The sequence below is a fragment of the Zootoca vivipara genome, chromosome 2 (genome assembly GCF_965207765.1).
Source record: "Zootoca vivipara chromosome 2, rZooViv2.hap1.1, whole genome shotgun sequence".
Lineage (NCBI taxonomy): Eukaryota > Metazoa > Chordata > Lepidosauria > Squamata > Lacertidae > Zootoca > Zootoca vivipara.
Window position 1 is genome coordinate 19,673,951 of NC_142584.1, and position 15,291 is coordinate 19,689,241.

Here is a 15,291-nt window from a genome sequence, read left to right on the forward strand (position 1 = left end):
TCAACAAAATGTAAGGCACACCAAAGAGAAAAACAACTAGCCCTTGTCTAGTCCCTGAACTATCGGGATGGGCGTATTTTCATATATATTCCTACCATTCACTGGACATGAATGGTAATAGTTGTAGCATGTGATATTAATGTGAGGAGAACGCTGCACAGGAGAAATATTTTCTTTTTTTAAGAACAGCATCTGCATCCCTGCATATCTGCAAGCAAATCAGGTGGAGTTGCCAGGTCATCGCCCAGAAACAGTGCCCTTGCCTTTAAACCAGGGGTGTGGAACTTCAGGCCCAAACAAGCAAAGGTAACCTCCAGGCCTCTCTATCCAGCCCTTGGTATTCTCCCTAGACTGCAACTCCCCCTGCTCCTCAGACTAGACCTCTCACTGGTCCTTGGAATGGTGATGATGCTTGCTAGGATGGAGAAGAACAGGGCAGAAACCTTTTACTTTTGCCCGGCTATAATGCAGTGTAATGTGGCCCACTCTGCGGAAGTAAGTGATATATCTGTTGCTCTGCTCATTTTCTGCCTCGGGCACTCAGCCTCAGGAAAGTTGCCCATATGGGTGTAGAGAACTCTGGGGGGGAAAATCTCAGCCCTGCTTGAAATGTTTCAAGTCGGCGGCTGCACATTTCACATTGTTTCCTAGTAGGCAATGTTGCACAAGGGGATCGGTCCAGAACGGGGTAGTAGGATGCACAGCATCAGACTCTTGCTTCGTGCTTCAGGCTCAGAGAACAGAAAGGTTCTCTTTCTCACCTTCCAGGTGAGAATCTGCTATCATTATAAGTAGGATCTACAGTGTACAGTTCAGTGTTCAAGCTGCACTCGCAAAGGAAGAACATTGTCCATGGGTCAAAGGATGTCATGTGATGTTAAGATGATTGACACGTGGGTGGCTACGCCCACCTGCCCAAATAAGCCATGGAGTGTGTGGCCAGTTCTGGATCCATCTGGATCCTGTTATCTACCTCATGTTTACAAGATGTGGAGACGCAGAAAATTATTCCACAGAGGTCTCCATCCAATTTAACCCACTGGGAAGGTCTGCGGTGTGCTTTCTTATTAACATTTGGGTTTCCAGCTTCTGGGGCTTCTGCAAAGCTAATCGTGGTTAAAATACAACCAAACTCTATCATGTGTATCCCACCCCTCTCAATGCTTCCTCTGCATCAGGCATTTTTGAGGACCAGGGACAGGAACACAAAGAACATACCTTTTGCCCAAGAGGCATCTTACGCAAGGAGAGTATCTTCAGCAATGCTTTGATGTAAAGTTGCGCTTCACCAAAATCAACTAACCTCAGGAGCAATTGGGGGGTCATTTCCAAAAAGGGCACCATCAGGGCTCAAACCTGCATAGACGGAAGAGGTCTCAGATGGGTGAAGGCAGGCCATGATTTCTCTGTGGTGAAGAAATGACTTGGGGACATTCTGTTCCTACTCCAGTATTAAACCATAACATCAAAAAATAGTTCTGGGATTTGAACCTTGCCTCAACTGAAGCCCTGCAAAGCATCCATTGATTGGGCCATGTTTCCTAGGCACAGAGTTGACAATCCCCTCCCTTCTTGCACCATTTGTCTCCCCAAAGGGAAGCACAAACCTGTATATGCCATGCATGTACAGCAATGTCCCAGGCCAGCTGCCAAAGTCACAGGAAGGTTACATGTGCTGGTATATTGATAACTAAAGGGCTTGGCAGTTGCTCAACTCTAAATCACTGGTATTGGATTGGAACATGATAGGCTTCTCCTGCTTTGCAAGAGGAGAGGAGAGCTGTTACACGCAGAAGGAACAGCCTCTTGAGGACTGTTTGGCACAACCTTGAGAACTAATACGGTAGTTGCTCTGAAGGCTACAGCAACTAACTGCTATAAATTCAGATCCTTCCCACAGCCTTTTACACCAGCAATCCTTGATAATAGAGAGCCAAAGATTTATAGTGTCTCAGTTTTTAAATTCAGGTGATAGAAGCACTCCTTGAATATTGCCTTCCTCATTCTTTTTAAAATATTTGTTATTGTTTTAATTATAAAGAAAATTCTGGTAACATCATTTTTGACATATACACAGCTTGAAAAAAACCAAAACCATACAAACTGAGAAACTGAGAGAATTTCCTTCCTTTACAACACAGTATACTTTTTGGTCAAACACGAGTTTGATCAAAACTGCGGGAGGCAGTGGAAGACAGGAGTGCCTGGCGTGCTCTGGTCCATGGGGTCACGAAGAGTTGGACATGACTCAACGACTAAACAACAACAACAACATCCTTTTAATACCGACTTAACCAAAGACAGCAAGGAAATAATTGCATAAGGTTGGTTTCTTTTCAAATAAAAAGCATTGCGAAACTGGAGAAGTAGCAGAAAGTGAATTCAAGAAGGGTGAAGAGAAGTTAATTAAATTGAGTTTAGGGGTTATTATGCCTTCCATATTGTGCTAGAGTACTTATATTGTATTTTATTAACATAAACATAGGTAATAAAAGCAAACCATATTGGAATAAACTTATGAAATTTTGAAATATCATGCAAAACCTGAGAGTTTGTCAGTTTTTACCTATAGTGGTACCTCGGGCTAAGAACTTAATTCGTTCTGGAGGTCCGTTCTTATGCTGAAACTGTTCTTAACATGAGGTACCACTTTAGCCAATGGGGCCTCCCGCTGCTGCTGTGGCATGATTTCTGTTCTCATGCTGAAGTAAAGTTCTTAACCCGAGGTACTATTTCTGGGTTAGCGGAGTCTGTAATCTGAAGTGTCTGTAACCTGAAGTGTCTGTAACCTGAAGTACCACTGTATTCACTAGGCACCCAACCTTTTGGTACTAGTAGGACAGTATCATACTGTATGTGGAGTGAGACATCTCTTCAATGTTTAGCAACAGTAAGGCAGGCTGCTATTAAAAGATGTCCTGCCAAATTTTTACTCCTCACCCGGTAGGTCTTTACCTTCCTCCTGCTTCTGACCCAGCAAATTCATTGGAGTGTAATACCAAATTACAGTTAAGTCAGACGGCATCTGAGGAGAGCAACATTTCTGTTTTTGAGGAAAGGTTACAGCTGCCTGTCTAGGGCCCCCCTATTGTTTTCCTGATTAATGGTGTATGTGTCCATTTTTTGTTACGGCCTTTGGCTTGGACCATAACATTCACCTGAGTTGGTGGGGATTAGTTGTGGGTGTGCCCGTGTGTTAGGAAATGTACGACAGCACCCAAGCTGATCTTGTAAAGGTTGCAGATAATTACAGAGGAGAGAAATGGACTTCCCGGCACTTACATAAAGGTCATTTAAATAGCACCCCTTTGATGTGCATGTTGAAAGCTCTGCTTCACAGAGCCTTGTGGCAGCTTGCAAGTATTTCTATTCAGGAAGGATGATCATCATCCTCACCCGTCCTTCACCAGTAAGTCACAGGGCGGGTTACAACTATTTAAAATTTAGAATTAAAAACAGTTAAAACAGAGTACAGTCACAATAATAGGGTGGGCCCTGAAAACACACATCTCAGGAGTCAAAGGCCAGGATAAAGAGGAGTGTTTTCAGCATTCACTGAAAACTTTATAGTGAAGAAGCCAGACACACCTCTGTGGGTGTGTTTTATGAGGAGTGCTCTTTGCGATGTTCATAATTTACAGATTTGTTTATAATTAATTTTAATATATTTATAAGATATGTTCAGCAACTTTTGCATGAACTACAGCAGGCACGTCCAACAGGTAGATCGTGATCTACTAGTAGATCACTTGATGTCTGTTGTAGATCACTGGTAGATCACTGGCTCCCCCCCTCAAACAAGCTTAACAACTTTGGCTCCCCTAAAAAAAGTTCAACAGTGTTGGCCTGCACCCCCAAAAAGGGGGTAGATCACTGCCGGTTTTTAACTTTATGAGGTAGATTGCAGTGTCTTGGGAGTTGGCCACCCCTGAACTACAGGAAAGAGAAAGATTTGCACAGTGATCTCACCTTCCTCTTCCCACAATGCTCTGGAGTGCTCAACATAGTGTTGTTCTGGGACATTGTGGGAAACAACAAACGGCAGCTTGAAGCCACCCACTGTTGCCACCTGGTAAGCTATGCAGCCCACAAACCAAGAAGGCTTTGCTGAGAGCCCCCTGAAACTTGGAGACTGACATGCTCTTGCGCCGTGAAATCATATGAACATCCCACTCAGTGCCGGATTTACGAATAAGCTAAACAAGCTATAGCTTAGGGCCCCACTCTCTTGGGGCCCCCCAAAAAAATTAAAGGAAAAAAACTGGATGTACACTTCCAAAATATAAGATAAGAAACAAATAAAATAAAACCTACATACAGCAACAGTGTTTTGTGTTGTGCAGGCTCTTATGATAGGACGCGGGTGGCGCTGTGGGTTAAACCACTGAGCCTCTTGAGCTTGCCAATCAGAAGGTCGGCTGGTTCGAATCCCTGTGACGGGGTGAGCTCTCGTTGCTCGGTCCCTGTTACTGCCAACCTAGCAGTTCGAAAGCACATCAAAGTGCAAGTAGGTAGGAAGGTAAACACTGGCAGGAAGGTAAACACTGCTCTGGTTCACCAGAAGCAGCTTAGTCATGCTGGCCAAATGACCTGGAAGCTGTACGCCGGCTCCCTCAGCCAGTAAAGTGAGATGAGCGCTGCAACCCCAGAGTTGTCCGCGACTGGACCTAATGGTCAGGGGTACATTTACCTTTAGGCTCCTATGATGTAAGTACTGGGCCCCGCCTGCTAGCCTCCCCCCTAAAATATCACTGGTTTGCTCATTTCTATATATAGGGTGCCTACATTCTGCATGGACTGGTTGTAAATTACTATATAGAATATATTCAACACAAAAAAGTGACAATTTGTTGTTGACAAAGGACAGCTGGACATATAAAGGGCCCCATTACCTTCAGTAGCTTAGGGCCTCATCAAACATAAATCCGGCTAGGGTTGCCAGACTCAATAGAGGACAGGACTTCTGTGCCTTTAATTGCCCTGCTCTCTTTTGAGTCTGGAAACCTTAAAGAGAAACCAGCAGACCCTTTGCTTGGAAATTAAACAAAGGGTCTGCTGGTTTCTCTTTAAGGTTTTCAGACTCAAAAGAGAGCAGGGCAATTAAAGGCACAGGAGTCCTGTCCTCTATTGAGTCTGGAAACCCTAAATCCGGCCCTGATCCCACTGCTTCCTCTCTTTCTTTGGAAGCCTTCTCAGCTGTCTTCTCACCTGAAGACAGCTTCATGGGAGAACTGCTGCTGCTGCTGCTTCTATAGCTAGGGAAGCAAGGAAAATACACCTGGGTGCCTAACAGAGCATCATTTGCCTCACATGACATGGTTTCATCTTATGTGGAGTGGAGCATTTAGGAGATGGTGCCTCAATGCACACAAGTGGCAAGTGTATGGGAGAGCTGCATGGTTTTCGTTGTAGAACAAGGCCCCCATGTGGAAGATTGTTTGATATCAGTTTCAGAGCAGCTCATCTATGATCTGAGCCCAGTGTAGGCAGGTGATTTGGTGGTTGTGTATTATTTTGTTTTTCGCTGTGCCCAATAGACCCGAGTCCTGGTGCCACGCTTAACCTGCTTGTAGCTAGCTAGCTGCAACTTTGACAATATTAAGCTGTGAGGGTATGTGACCGTTTTACATGTTTTTAGGTAAGGTTTTTTTTTTGTTTTGTTTCATTTTTAATTGCATTGTTTTACTACTTTGGCGTTTGCTTTCTTTGGGAAGAAGGGCAGGATAGAAATGTAATAAAAGCAATAATTTCCTTCTTGTTCCATCCTCTCCCATCACCAGTTGAGGTGAAATCTATTAGTAGTTCTATTAGTAGGTCATGCAAAACTAGATTTCACATGGCAGATGGATGTAATATTATCCTGCAGGGGCGAAACCAGACTTTAATTCACGCAGGCGTGCACGCGCACACACAAACACACACTTGCATACATGCAAAAGCTGAAAATGTAATGGCGAGCCTTAAATCAGGGAGGGGAAACCTGTGGCTCTCCAGATGTTGTTGGACTCCATCTCCCATCAGCCCCCAGCCAGCATGGCCAATAGTGACAGATGAAGGGATTTGTAGTCCAACATCTGGAGAGCCACAATTCCCTACTTTGAATTATGACAGCCCCAAGGCTATACTCCTAGGCATTCTTACAACGGGAGTAAGCCACAAGGGAGTCTGTTGCCTTGGCTCCCGTGGAGTGCGTGTGCTCCCATCTGCAAAGGTGGTACCTGATTCTAAGCAACAAGATTGCATCTTCTTGTTTGGGCTCCTGTTCCGTTGTTGCTGTGTCTGGTTCTGCTTCCCCGCTTGCTTGCTTCAAGCCGTCCTGAACCTCTACTGAGTCTGTCTACGCTACATGAAAGTTGGGTGGTGGTGGGGATAAGAGCTGACATCCCTGCTTCCTCTTTCCAAGAGATGGAAGTTGGTGTGAAAAGGGAAGAGCCCCTCTCCTCCAACTCAGTTTACCACCACTCAACCCCCTCTGTTTCTTCCTCCTCCTAAGTGTGTTAGAGCCTGATCGAGCCTGATCCCGACAGCACTCTGGAGCTCACGAGAACCATGGCACTTCTGAGTAAACATGCCTAGGACTGCACTTCAAGTACGTCTCTGTGGAATGGAACCATATTTGGATGTGATGGGGTGGAAATACCAAAGGCCTTTGTCGTGTAGAACCGGGGTGCCGATTAGAATGTCATACATAATAAGCATCAGACGTGAACGTGTGGGCTGTGTACTGTACAGTATAAAAAGGCAGCAATTGCATAAAGACCGAAATTATGTGTTAATGATGCAGAGTTGAAAAAATACCATAATACAGGAAACATATAATTAAGAAGAATAAATTATACCCTTCCCTTTGCAGGGGACAGTTAATCAAGTCTCCTTTGCTAAACCCAACAGGCAGCTGTGTACGATTATATAAATTAAACCATAACATGAAAGTGGGAGTAAGCATCAACCTGGAAAGACAGCTTTAGCAGAAAAATCTTTCCTATTTTTCAGTTTCTAATTTCTAACTCTGATATGTCCCGTTAGACATTCTGTGATGTAGTTTAGGTCAATATTTAGTTTTGCAGCAGTGTTTTTTTGCTATCACCTGGATTACATTCCGGTATTTTTATTGTTTATTATGAATTATCAGTGAATTGTTTTGATTCTACGATATGTACATTAATATGAGCTGTTTTCATTAACTTGTTGTTTATGACAATTGAAACTTTGCCAAGTCTCGTAACGGTAGGTGACTTGTGTAAACCTTTTGATGTGAGCCACCTTGAGCCTGATTTATGATGGAAAGGTGGCATGCAATGATGCATCTAAGCCCTTTTCAAACATCTGGGAACCAAATGAATGCCTGGAGTGGTATGACGCCTCCTGTTCCCTGCATTCTGCAGGGTTCCAGAATACAGCTGGTACAGGAATAGCCTCTCTTCATTGATAGATAATGAACGTGGAGTTGGGACAGTAAGACAATCCTGCTCCACACATTTTTTTTGCATGGGGATTATCGCTACACATCAGGAAAGAGCTATTGTCTTCTGAAACTACTGATTGCGCCAAATAACATATTTTGTGAGAGCCTTGCATCCTTTCTAAGGTCTTAATAATAGAATCATAGAATTGTAGAGTTGGAAGGGACCCTGAGGATCATGTAGTCCCTTCAAGGAAGGAATATGCAGCTGCCCCATGCGACAGCTAGACTGGCGACTGGGAGCGGCCACTGAGACCATATAGCATGGGTCCTGAAAGACCTACGGTACATTGGCTCCCAGTAAATTTCCAAGCACAATTCAAAGTGTTGGTGTTGACCTTTAAAGCCCTAAATGGCCTCGTCCCAGTATACCTGAAGGAGGTCCTCCACCCCCATCATTCAGCCCAGACACTGAGGTCCAGCGCGGAGGGCCTTCTGGCATTTCCCTCAATGCGAGAAGTGAGGTTACAAGGAACCAGGCAGAGGGCCTTCTCGGTAGTGGCACCTGCCCTGTGGAATGCCCTCCCATCAGATGTCAAGGAAATAAACAACTGACTTTTAGAAGACATCTGAAGGCAGCCCTGTTTAGGGAAGTTTTTAATGTTTGATGTTTTAGCGTGTTTTTAATATTCTGTTGGGAGCCAGCCAGAGAGGTGGGGTATAAATATTATTATTATTATTATTATTATTATTATTATTATTATTATTATGGATTGTACCTGTGATTGAACCTTGGCGTTATCAGCACCACACTCTAACCAACTGATTTCAGAAAAACATGATCTCCCAAGCAAGCCTGGTCTAATCATGGACGCAAACTCAACAACCATCTGGGATGTCAAGATTCCAGCAGCAGCTATCACAACCATGTACATATCCTGGAAAGAGAGAGAGAAAGAGGGAGAGACAGAGAGACTCTGTTTTCACCGAACCAGCCTGCAAACAACCAGCTTAGCAGGTTGTGAGCCAGACAGCATTCCCTAAAGTTCCCAGGGGTGTGACTGAGAGCCTTCTGATAACCAATATCATTCAAAGGGAAGCTAGTTGCAGGACAATACCTGAAATGAGGCTAGGAAGGTCTCCAGGGGTCTCAAGGTGTCTGACATTCCTGGTTAGATGGAATCTGATGAGCACCACCAAGGAGGAGGTTCTGGCTCTGTTGACCAGGGGAAAAGCAAAAGGCCTGCTTGCTCCTAGTATTTACTGTATATCCTGCCTGGCCCATACACATGCTTCACAGAGTTGCCAATTGCAGAGGCCATTATTTCCATCTACATCTGAGCCCACAGCCTAGTTGGCCAAGTCCCAGCCTCTGACAACAAGGTCAAACCCTTCAAGTGTCCCTATTTTCCAGAAACAGTCCTGGATTTACAGAAGCTGTCCCAGTTTCTGATTTAATCCTGGAATGTCCCACTTTTCCTTTGGATGTCCCTATTTTCATTGGAAATTTTTAGAGGCTATGGAGTTATCCGACTCCTGAGCCATCTGTTTTATTAAGTTTTTATATATGTTGGAAGGCTCCCAAAGTGGCTGGGGCAACCCTGTCAGATGGGTTGGGTATTATTATTATTATTATCCCTATTTTCATCAGAGAAATGTGCAAGGTTCCTGGCCTAAGTCCTGCAGTCCCTGACAATTGTGGATGGGGGAGGTTAAAGGCTCAAAATAAGGTTCTCTTTCTTGCCCACCATGTGAACAGTTGGCATTAATGGTGTATAAGTAACACTTTATGCTTTCGTGTTTCATAGCATTGCCCTCTCTCTTGCATCATGTCATTGATTTCAATTATGAAAGTGGAGCTGTGGATCTTTATCCCAAAGGGGAATGGGTATGTAGACAATACAGGAGTGCTGAAAAAAACCCAATCACTTGGTATGCAAAACTGCCAGTAAATGCTCTGTGCGAGAGAGATTAAACTATTATTCATGCTTACACTGCAAGCATTGCATCACTCTTGGATTATGCAGACTAATTAACAGATAAGAGAATGTCACTTTTGCATAGGCACCAACTCTCAATGGATGCAATCACGGCCTATTTATTGTACCAACAATAGCCTGTTGGAGTATTGTTTTTTGGAGAGTAGTATGGAAGAATAGAGGCACAATACAGAGACATCTAAAAATTCTTACTTTAAACAAATTTGAATAGTGAGTATCTTACACTGCATCTATTTAGTAATGCTGTCAGGCAAATGAGATTTCTTTAAAAAAAAAACCAAACAAACCCATCATTAGCTTTGTAACCTATATTTGTTCACCAATTATACACATCAGGATTTGTGGCAGTCTGGGATTGTCGCTTTTGCTTCTGGTTTCATTTCTGCAAATCGGGGAGAGGTGAAAACCTATTCAGGAGCTGATATATACATAGCCTGCTTGGTGGCTCTATTCAGGCATCCCCAAACTTCAGCCCTCCAGATGTTTTGGACTACAATTCCCATCATCCCTGACCACCGGTCATGTTAGCTAGGGTTCATGGGAGTTGTAGGCCAAAACATCTGGAGGGCCGCAGTTTGGGGATGCCTGTTCTATATCAAAGGAATTGCTTCTGATTTACAGCAACATATTTTCATCTGAAAGTGCCCCAAGCTCTAGCACCACATGAAAATTGAATTTAAACAAAGCAAATCTACAAATACACACACACACTCACACACACACACACACTAGGGCTGGCTGGCTAAGTTGAGCTTTTTTTTAAGGAAGGAAAGCCCTGTTTTGGGGGTTCACGTAAAAGTTGTTGAGCTTCTTTAGGAAAGAGGAAAGCGACGTTGAGCTTTTTTTTTAAAAAAGGAAGGAAAGCCCTGTTTTTGGTGGTTCAGGTCATTTTAGGGGTGCAGGGCAAAGATATTGAGCTTTTTTTAAGGGAAGTCAAAGTTTTTTAGCTTCTTTTGGGGGGAGCCACTGATCTTTTGACACCATCGACCATAACATCCTCGGCTTTTGACACCATCGACCATAACATCCTTCTGGACCGTCTAGAGGGCTTGGGAGCTGGGGGCACTGTTATGCAGTGGTTCCGCTCCTTCCTCCTGGGCCGTGTTCAGAAAGTGGTGGTGGGGGATGAGTGTTCAGACCCCTGGGCTCTCACTTGTGGGGTGCCTCAGGGTTCTGTCCTCTCCCCCATGCTTTTTAACATCTATATGCAGCCGCTGGGAGAGATCATCAGGGGGTTTGGGCTGGGTGTCCATCAGTATGCTGATGATACCCAGCTCTACCTCTCTTTTAAATCAGAACCAGTGAAGGCGGTGAAGGTCCTGTGTGAGTGCTTGGAGGCGGTTGGAGGATGGATGGCGGCTAACAGATTGAGATTGAACCCTGACAAGACAGAAGTATTGTTTGTGGGGGACAGGAGGCGGGCGGGTGTGGAGGACTCCCTGGTCCTGAATGGGGTAACTGTGCCCCTGAAAGACCAGGTGCGCAGCCTGGGAGTCATTTTAGACTCACAGCTGTCCATGGAGGCACAGGTCAACTCTGTGTCCAAGGCAGCTGTTTATCAGCTCCACCTGGTACGCAGGCTGAGTCCCTACCTGCCCACTGACTGTCTCTCCAGAGTGGTGCATGCTCTAGTTATCTCCCGCTTGGACTACTGCAATGCGCTCTACGTGGGGCTACCTTTGAAGGTGACCCGGAAACTACAACTAATCCAGAATGCGGCAGCTAGACTGGTGACTGGGAGCGGCCGCCGAGACCACATAACACCGGTCCTGAAAGACCTACATTGGCTCCCAGTACGTTTCCGAGCACAATTCAAAGTGTTGGTGTTGACCTTTAAAGCCCTAAACGGCCTCGGTCCGGTATACCTGAAGGAGCGTCTCCACCCCCATCGTTCTGCCCGGACACTGAGGTCCAGCTCCGAGGGCCTTCTGGCGGTTCCCTCACTACGAGAAGCCAAGTTACAGGGAACCAGGCAGAGGGCCTTTTCGGTAGTGGCTCCCACCCTGTGGAATGCCCTCCCACTAGAGGTCAAAGAGAACAACAATTACCAGACCTTTAGAAGGCATCTCAAGGCAGCCCTGTTTAGGGAAGCTTTTAATGTTTGATGGATCTCTGTATTTTAATGTTTGATGGATTTCTGTATTTTAGAATTTCTGTTTTGTTGGAAGCCGCCCAGAGTGGCTGGGGGAACCCGGCCAGATGGGCGGGGTATAAATAATAAATTATTATTATTATTATCTACCGGTGATCTACCACAGACGTCCAGTGTTGGACATGCCTGGTATAGACCATTCTGTTTCATTTGAGATTAATGGGACTCAAGTTCAAGTATCTTTCTCTGGTTTGGGGCTATTGACAGGGTCTACAGTATAGCCCTGATTGCCATTAATTGGCTTAGCATGTAAAGTTTAAGGGCTCATCCAGACTTCTGCTTTCCCCCAGGAAAACCCAGAAATCTTGGACTCAAGCATCCTCTTAGTAAACCCAGTGCAGACAAGCCCATAATCAGATACCATGCATAGAAAGAAAGGTTGTGTTTCTCAAGTTGTGTTTCTCAAAGGCATCATCTCCAGGCCTCACCCTCCCATAACCGATACTTGGGGGAAGAGGGAGACACATTGTTGATGAGGTCACCACACAGTTTGTTCCGATTCAGTGGTAAAGAGTTTGTATCTCAGAGAAAACATGCGACATGCAGAAAACTGCTCAGACTTGTACTTTCTAGGCACAGGAGAAGTGGAAATGTGGACAGCCCATAGTGAAAAAAGGTCTATGTCGGAGGTTGTGAGAATTAACCAACCATTGGAAATCCAGGGTTTAAATACCACTTTGAACCAATGTTAGGTTATGGAAAGGGGAGGGGGGTCTTGGGATAAGTGATTTGCTATAACACCTATATAGCTTTGTTTCATTGTTTTCCCCCTACAAGTTCCCATTTGCCATATTGTTTACTCTGCTCAGTTGTAACTGAAAGAATGCCTCCCCCCCCCCCCCGGGTGAGAAATAACAACTGGTTACCCTGGGGCCTAAGTTCATTGCAATATTATGTCTGAAGAATGCATTATCTTTACATGAGATGTTAATAAAATTTTTCTGGTAACACTAGATTACTGTGGTGATCCTTTACATAAAGTACTAGGAGCCCAGGTAGCCTTCTAGAACATAAAGATTTGTACGATCATAATGGGGGGCACTGTGGTCTAAACCACAGAGCCTCTTGGGCTTGCCGATCGGAAGGTCGGTGGTTCAAATCTGCGTGGTGGGATGAGCTTCCATTGCTTTGTCCCAGCTTCTGCCAACCTAGCAGTTCGAAAGCATACCAGTGCAAGCAGATAAATAGGTACCACAGTGTTGGGAAGGTAAATGGCGTTTCAATGCACTCTGGCACTCGTCACAGTGTCCCGTTGTGCCAGAAGCGATTTAGTCATGCTGGCCACATGACCTGCAAAGCTGTCTGCGGACAAACGCCGACTCCTTCCGCCTGAAAGCGAGATGAGCGCTGAACCCCCATAGTTGCCTTTGACTGAGGTCCTTTACCTTATGTTTGTCAACATTTACTCATGCCACAATCTACAGAAATAAACCATAGAATCAAGTTCAGATTGGCACACCTCTTTACAAACCTAAACCCAGGTAGCTCTGCCCAGGAATTTCTCATTGCTTCAGGAGAAAGGAATGGATAGCAACACGGATGATAGCTCATCTTCATGTTTCTCATAGACAACAAAATCAGCAAATAATTATGAGGCAAAAAATAAAAAGTAAAGCAGGATAGGCTACCTTAATAATATGTTACTCATGCAATCCAGAGAAGTTATCAAATGTCTAAACACTGTTCTTGTCTTTCTTTTATAGGAACAAGTACTGCCAATCTCAGTTCAACATCTAAAAACAAGCAAGAAATAATTAAAGAGCGAGGTCTGCATCCCTTTCATTTTTCTTGACCATCCAACCAGAAGTTGCTAGATCATCAGACATTCGTGTTTTTCTGATAGCTACCTTTTTGAAACCAAATATAGAAGTTTTTCAAAGAACAATTACATTACATGACGGGGATGGTTAGGTCTCACAATTATAGTCAAAGTCTGTCATCCATACTCAGTTACAGGTAGGTAGCCGTGTTGGTCTGAAGCCGTGTTGTGTGTATCTGAAGAAGTGTGCATGCACACGAAAGCTCATACCAAAATATAAACTTAGTTGGTCTTTAAGGTGCTACTGGAGGATTTTTTTTATTTTGATCCATACTCAGTGAGGGGTGGATAAATTAGAGCTTTCAGTTCGGTGCTGAAATGTTTAACAAATGGCCCATGAAAACATTTTTGCCACCAGGGGTCAGAAGTGGCTTAGCACTCATATGGTAGGAGCTTCCCACCTCTAACTAAATGATGATATTCCCTTTCAGACCAGAGAATGAACAAGCAGACTGCGGAAATTTGGCCAGAGGTAATTTCCAGAGGGGGTAATTCTAATGTAATGACTGAAGGTTCATATTCTTCTCTAGAGAGCTTTGGGCTACTCTAGCAAAAGGATTATTACTTTTTATTTTTGGCATGGTGCATATCAAGTTTGTTGGGTGATTCCTTTTTTATTTTTGGCACAGTGCATATCAAGTTTGTTGTGGTGCATGGGTCAGCTGTTATCCATCATTCCTGTAGAAACCTTAAAAAAACAGAGTGGTTGGGGGAGGGTGGTAGCTCAGCAGAAGTTCCCAGGTTCAACCCCCAACATATCCAGTTGGGGCTGTGAGAGACGCCAATCAAAAACCCAGGAGAGCCACTTCTAGTCAGTGTAGACAGTCCTGAGCTGGATGGACCAATGCTTTGGCTCAGTACAGAGCATCTTTCTTTCTATGTTCCTAAATTAAAGATGGAGAAAGCAAACCTGGTCTCCAATCCCCTGCAAAAAACGAAATGGTCAGCAAAAGGGTTGTGCATTGGGAGACTGAGTCACATCTGCACACCTGCCACAACCAAGAGACCTGCAGGTCTGTCCACAAGTTGCTAATTAGGATAATCCAAGCGCAATGCTTCTTCTAGCTTCCTCTGAAATATAAAGGTAAAGGTAAAGGGACCCCTGACCATTAGGTCCAGTCGTGACCGACTCTGGGGTTGCGCGCTCATCTCGCATTATTGGCCGAGGGAGCCGGTGTATAGCTTCCAGGTCATGTGGCCAGCATGACAAAGCCGCTTCTGGCAAACCAAAGCAGCACATGGAAACGCCGTTTACCTTCCCGCTGTAGCGGTTCCTATTTATCTACTTGCATTTTGACGTGCTTTTGAACTGCTAGGTTGGCAGGAGCTGGGACCAAGCAACGGGAGCTCACCCCGTCACAGGGATTCGAACCGCCGACCTTCTGATCAGCAAGCCCTAGGCTCAGTGGTTAACCCACAGCACCACCTGGGTCCCCCTCTGAAATATACTACACACCAAAACAAGAAGGTGAAGAATAGCCATTTGCAATGTGACAAAACATGAGAAGAAAGGGGAAATCGTCACCTTCCAATTATGGATAAAGGTGTTTGTGTTTCCTACCTGCAGTTTAGGCAGACACCCTGCAATTTCGGCCAGCCAATAAAAACAGGAAGTGTTTCACAGTCATAGTTACAGAATCATAGCCAGTTACTCAGGCATGGGGCCCACTCTGGGAAGGCTGAAGGGGGGGGGGAGAAAAAAATTGGTGGGTTGCTAAGTAACCAGCCACCTGTCTCCTCTTGCTTCAGGACACTATGCATCAAGGCGCCGCTCACAAGAAGTGATGCCTAACAATGCCATCTCTTGTCTCTACTTCTGTGCCAAGAAATGCTGTGTTAAATGAACCAGGTTATTAATATCACAACAACATATTTCATGCCTCAGGAATTCAAGATTCTAGCAAACAAGCAAAGTTGA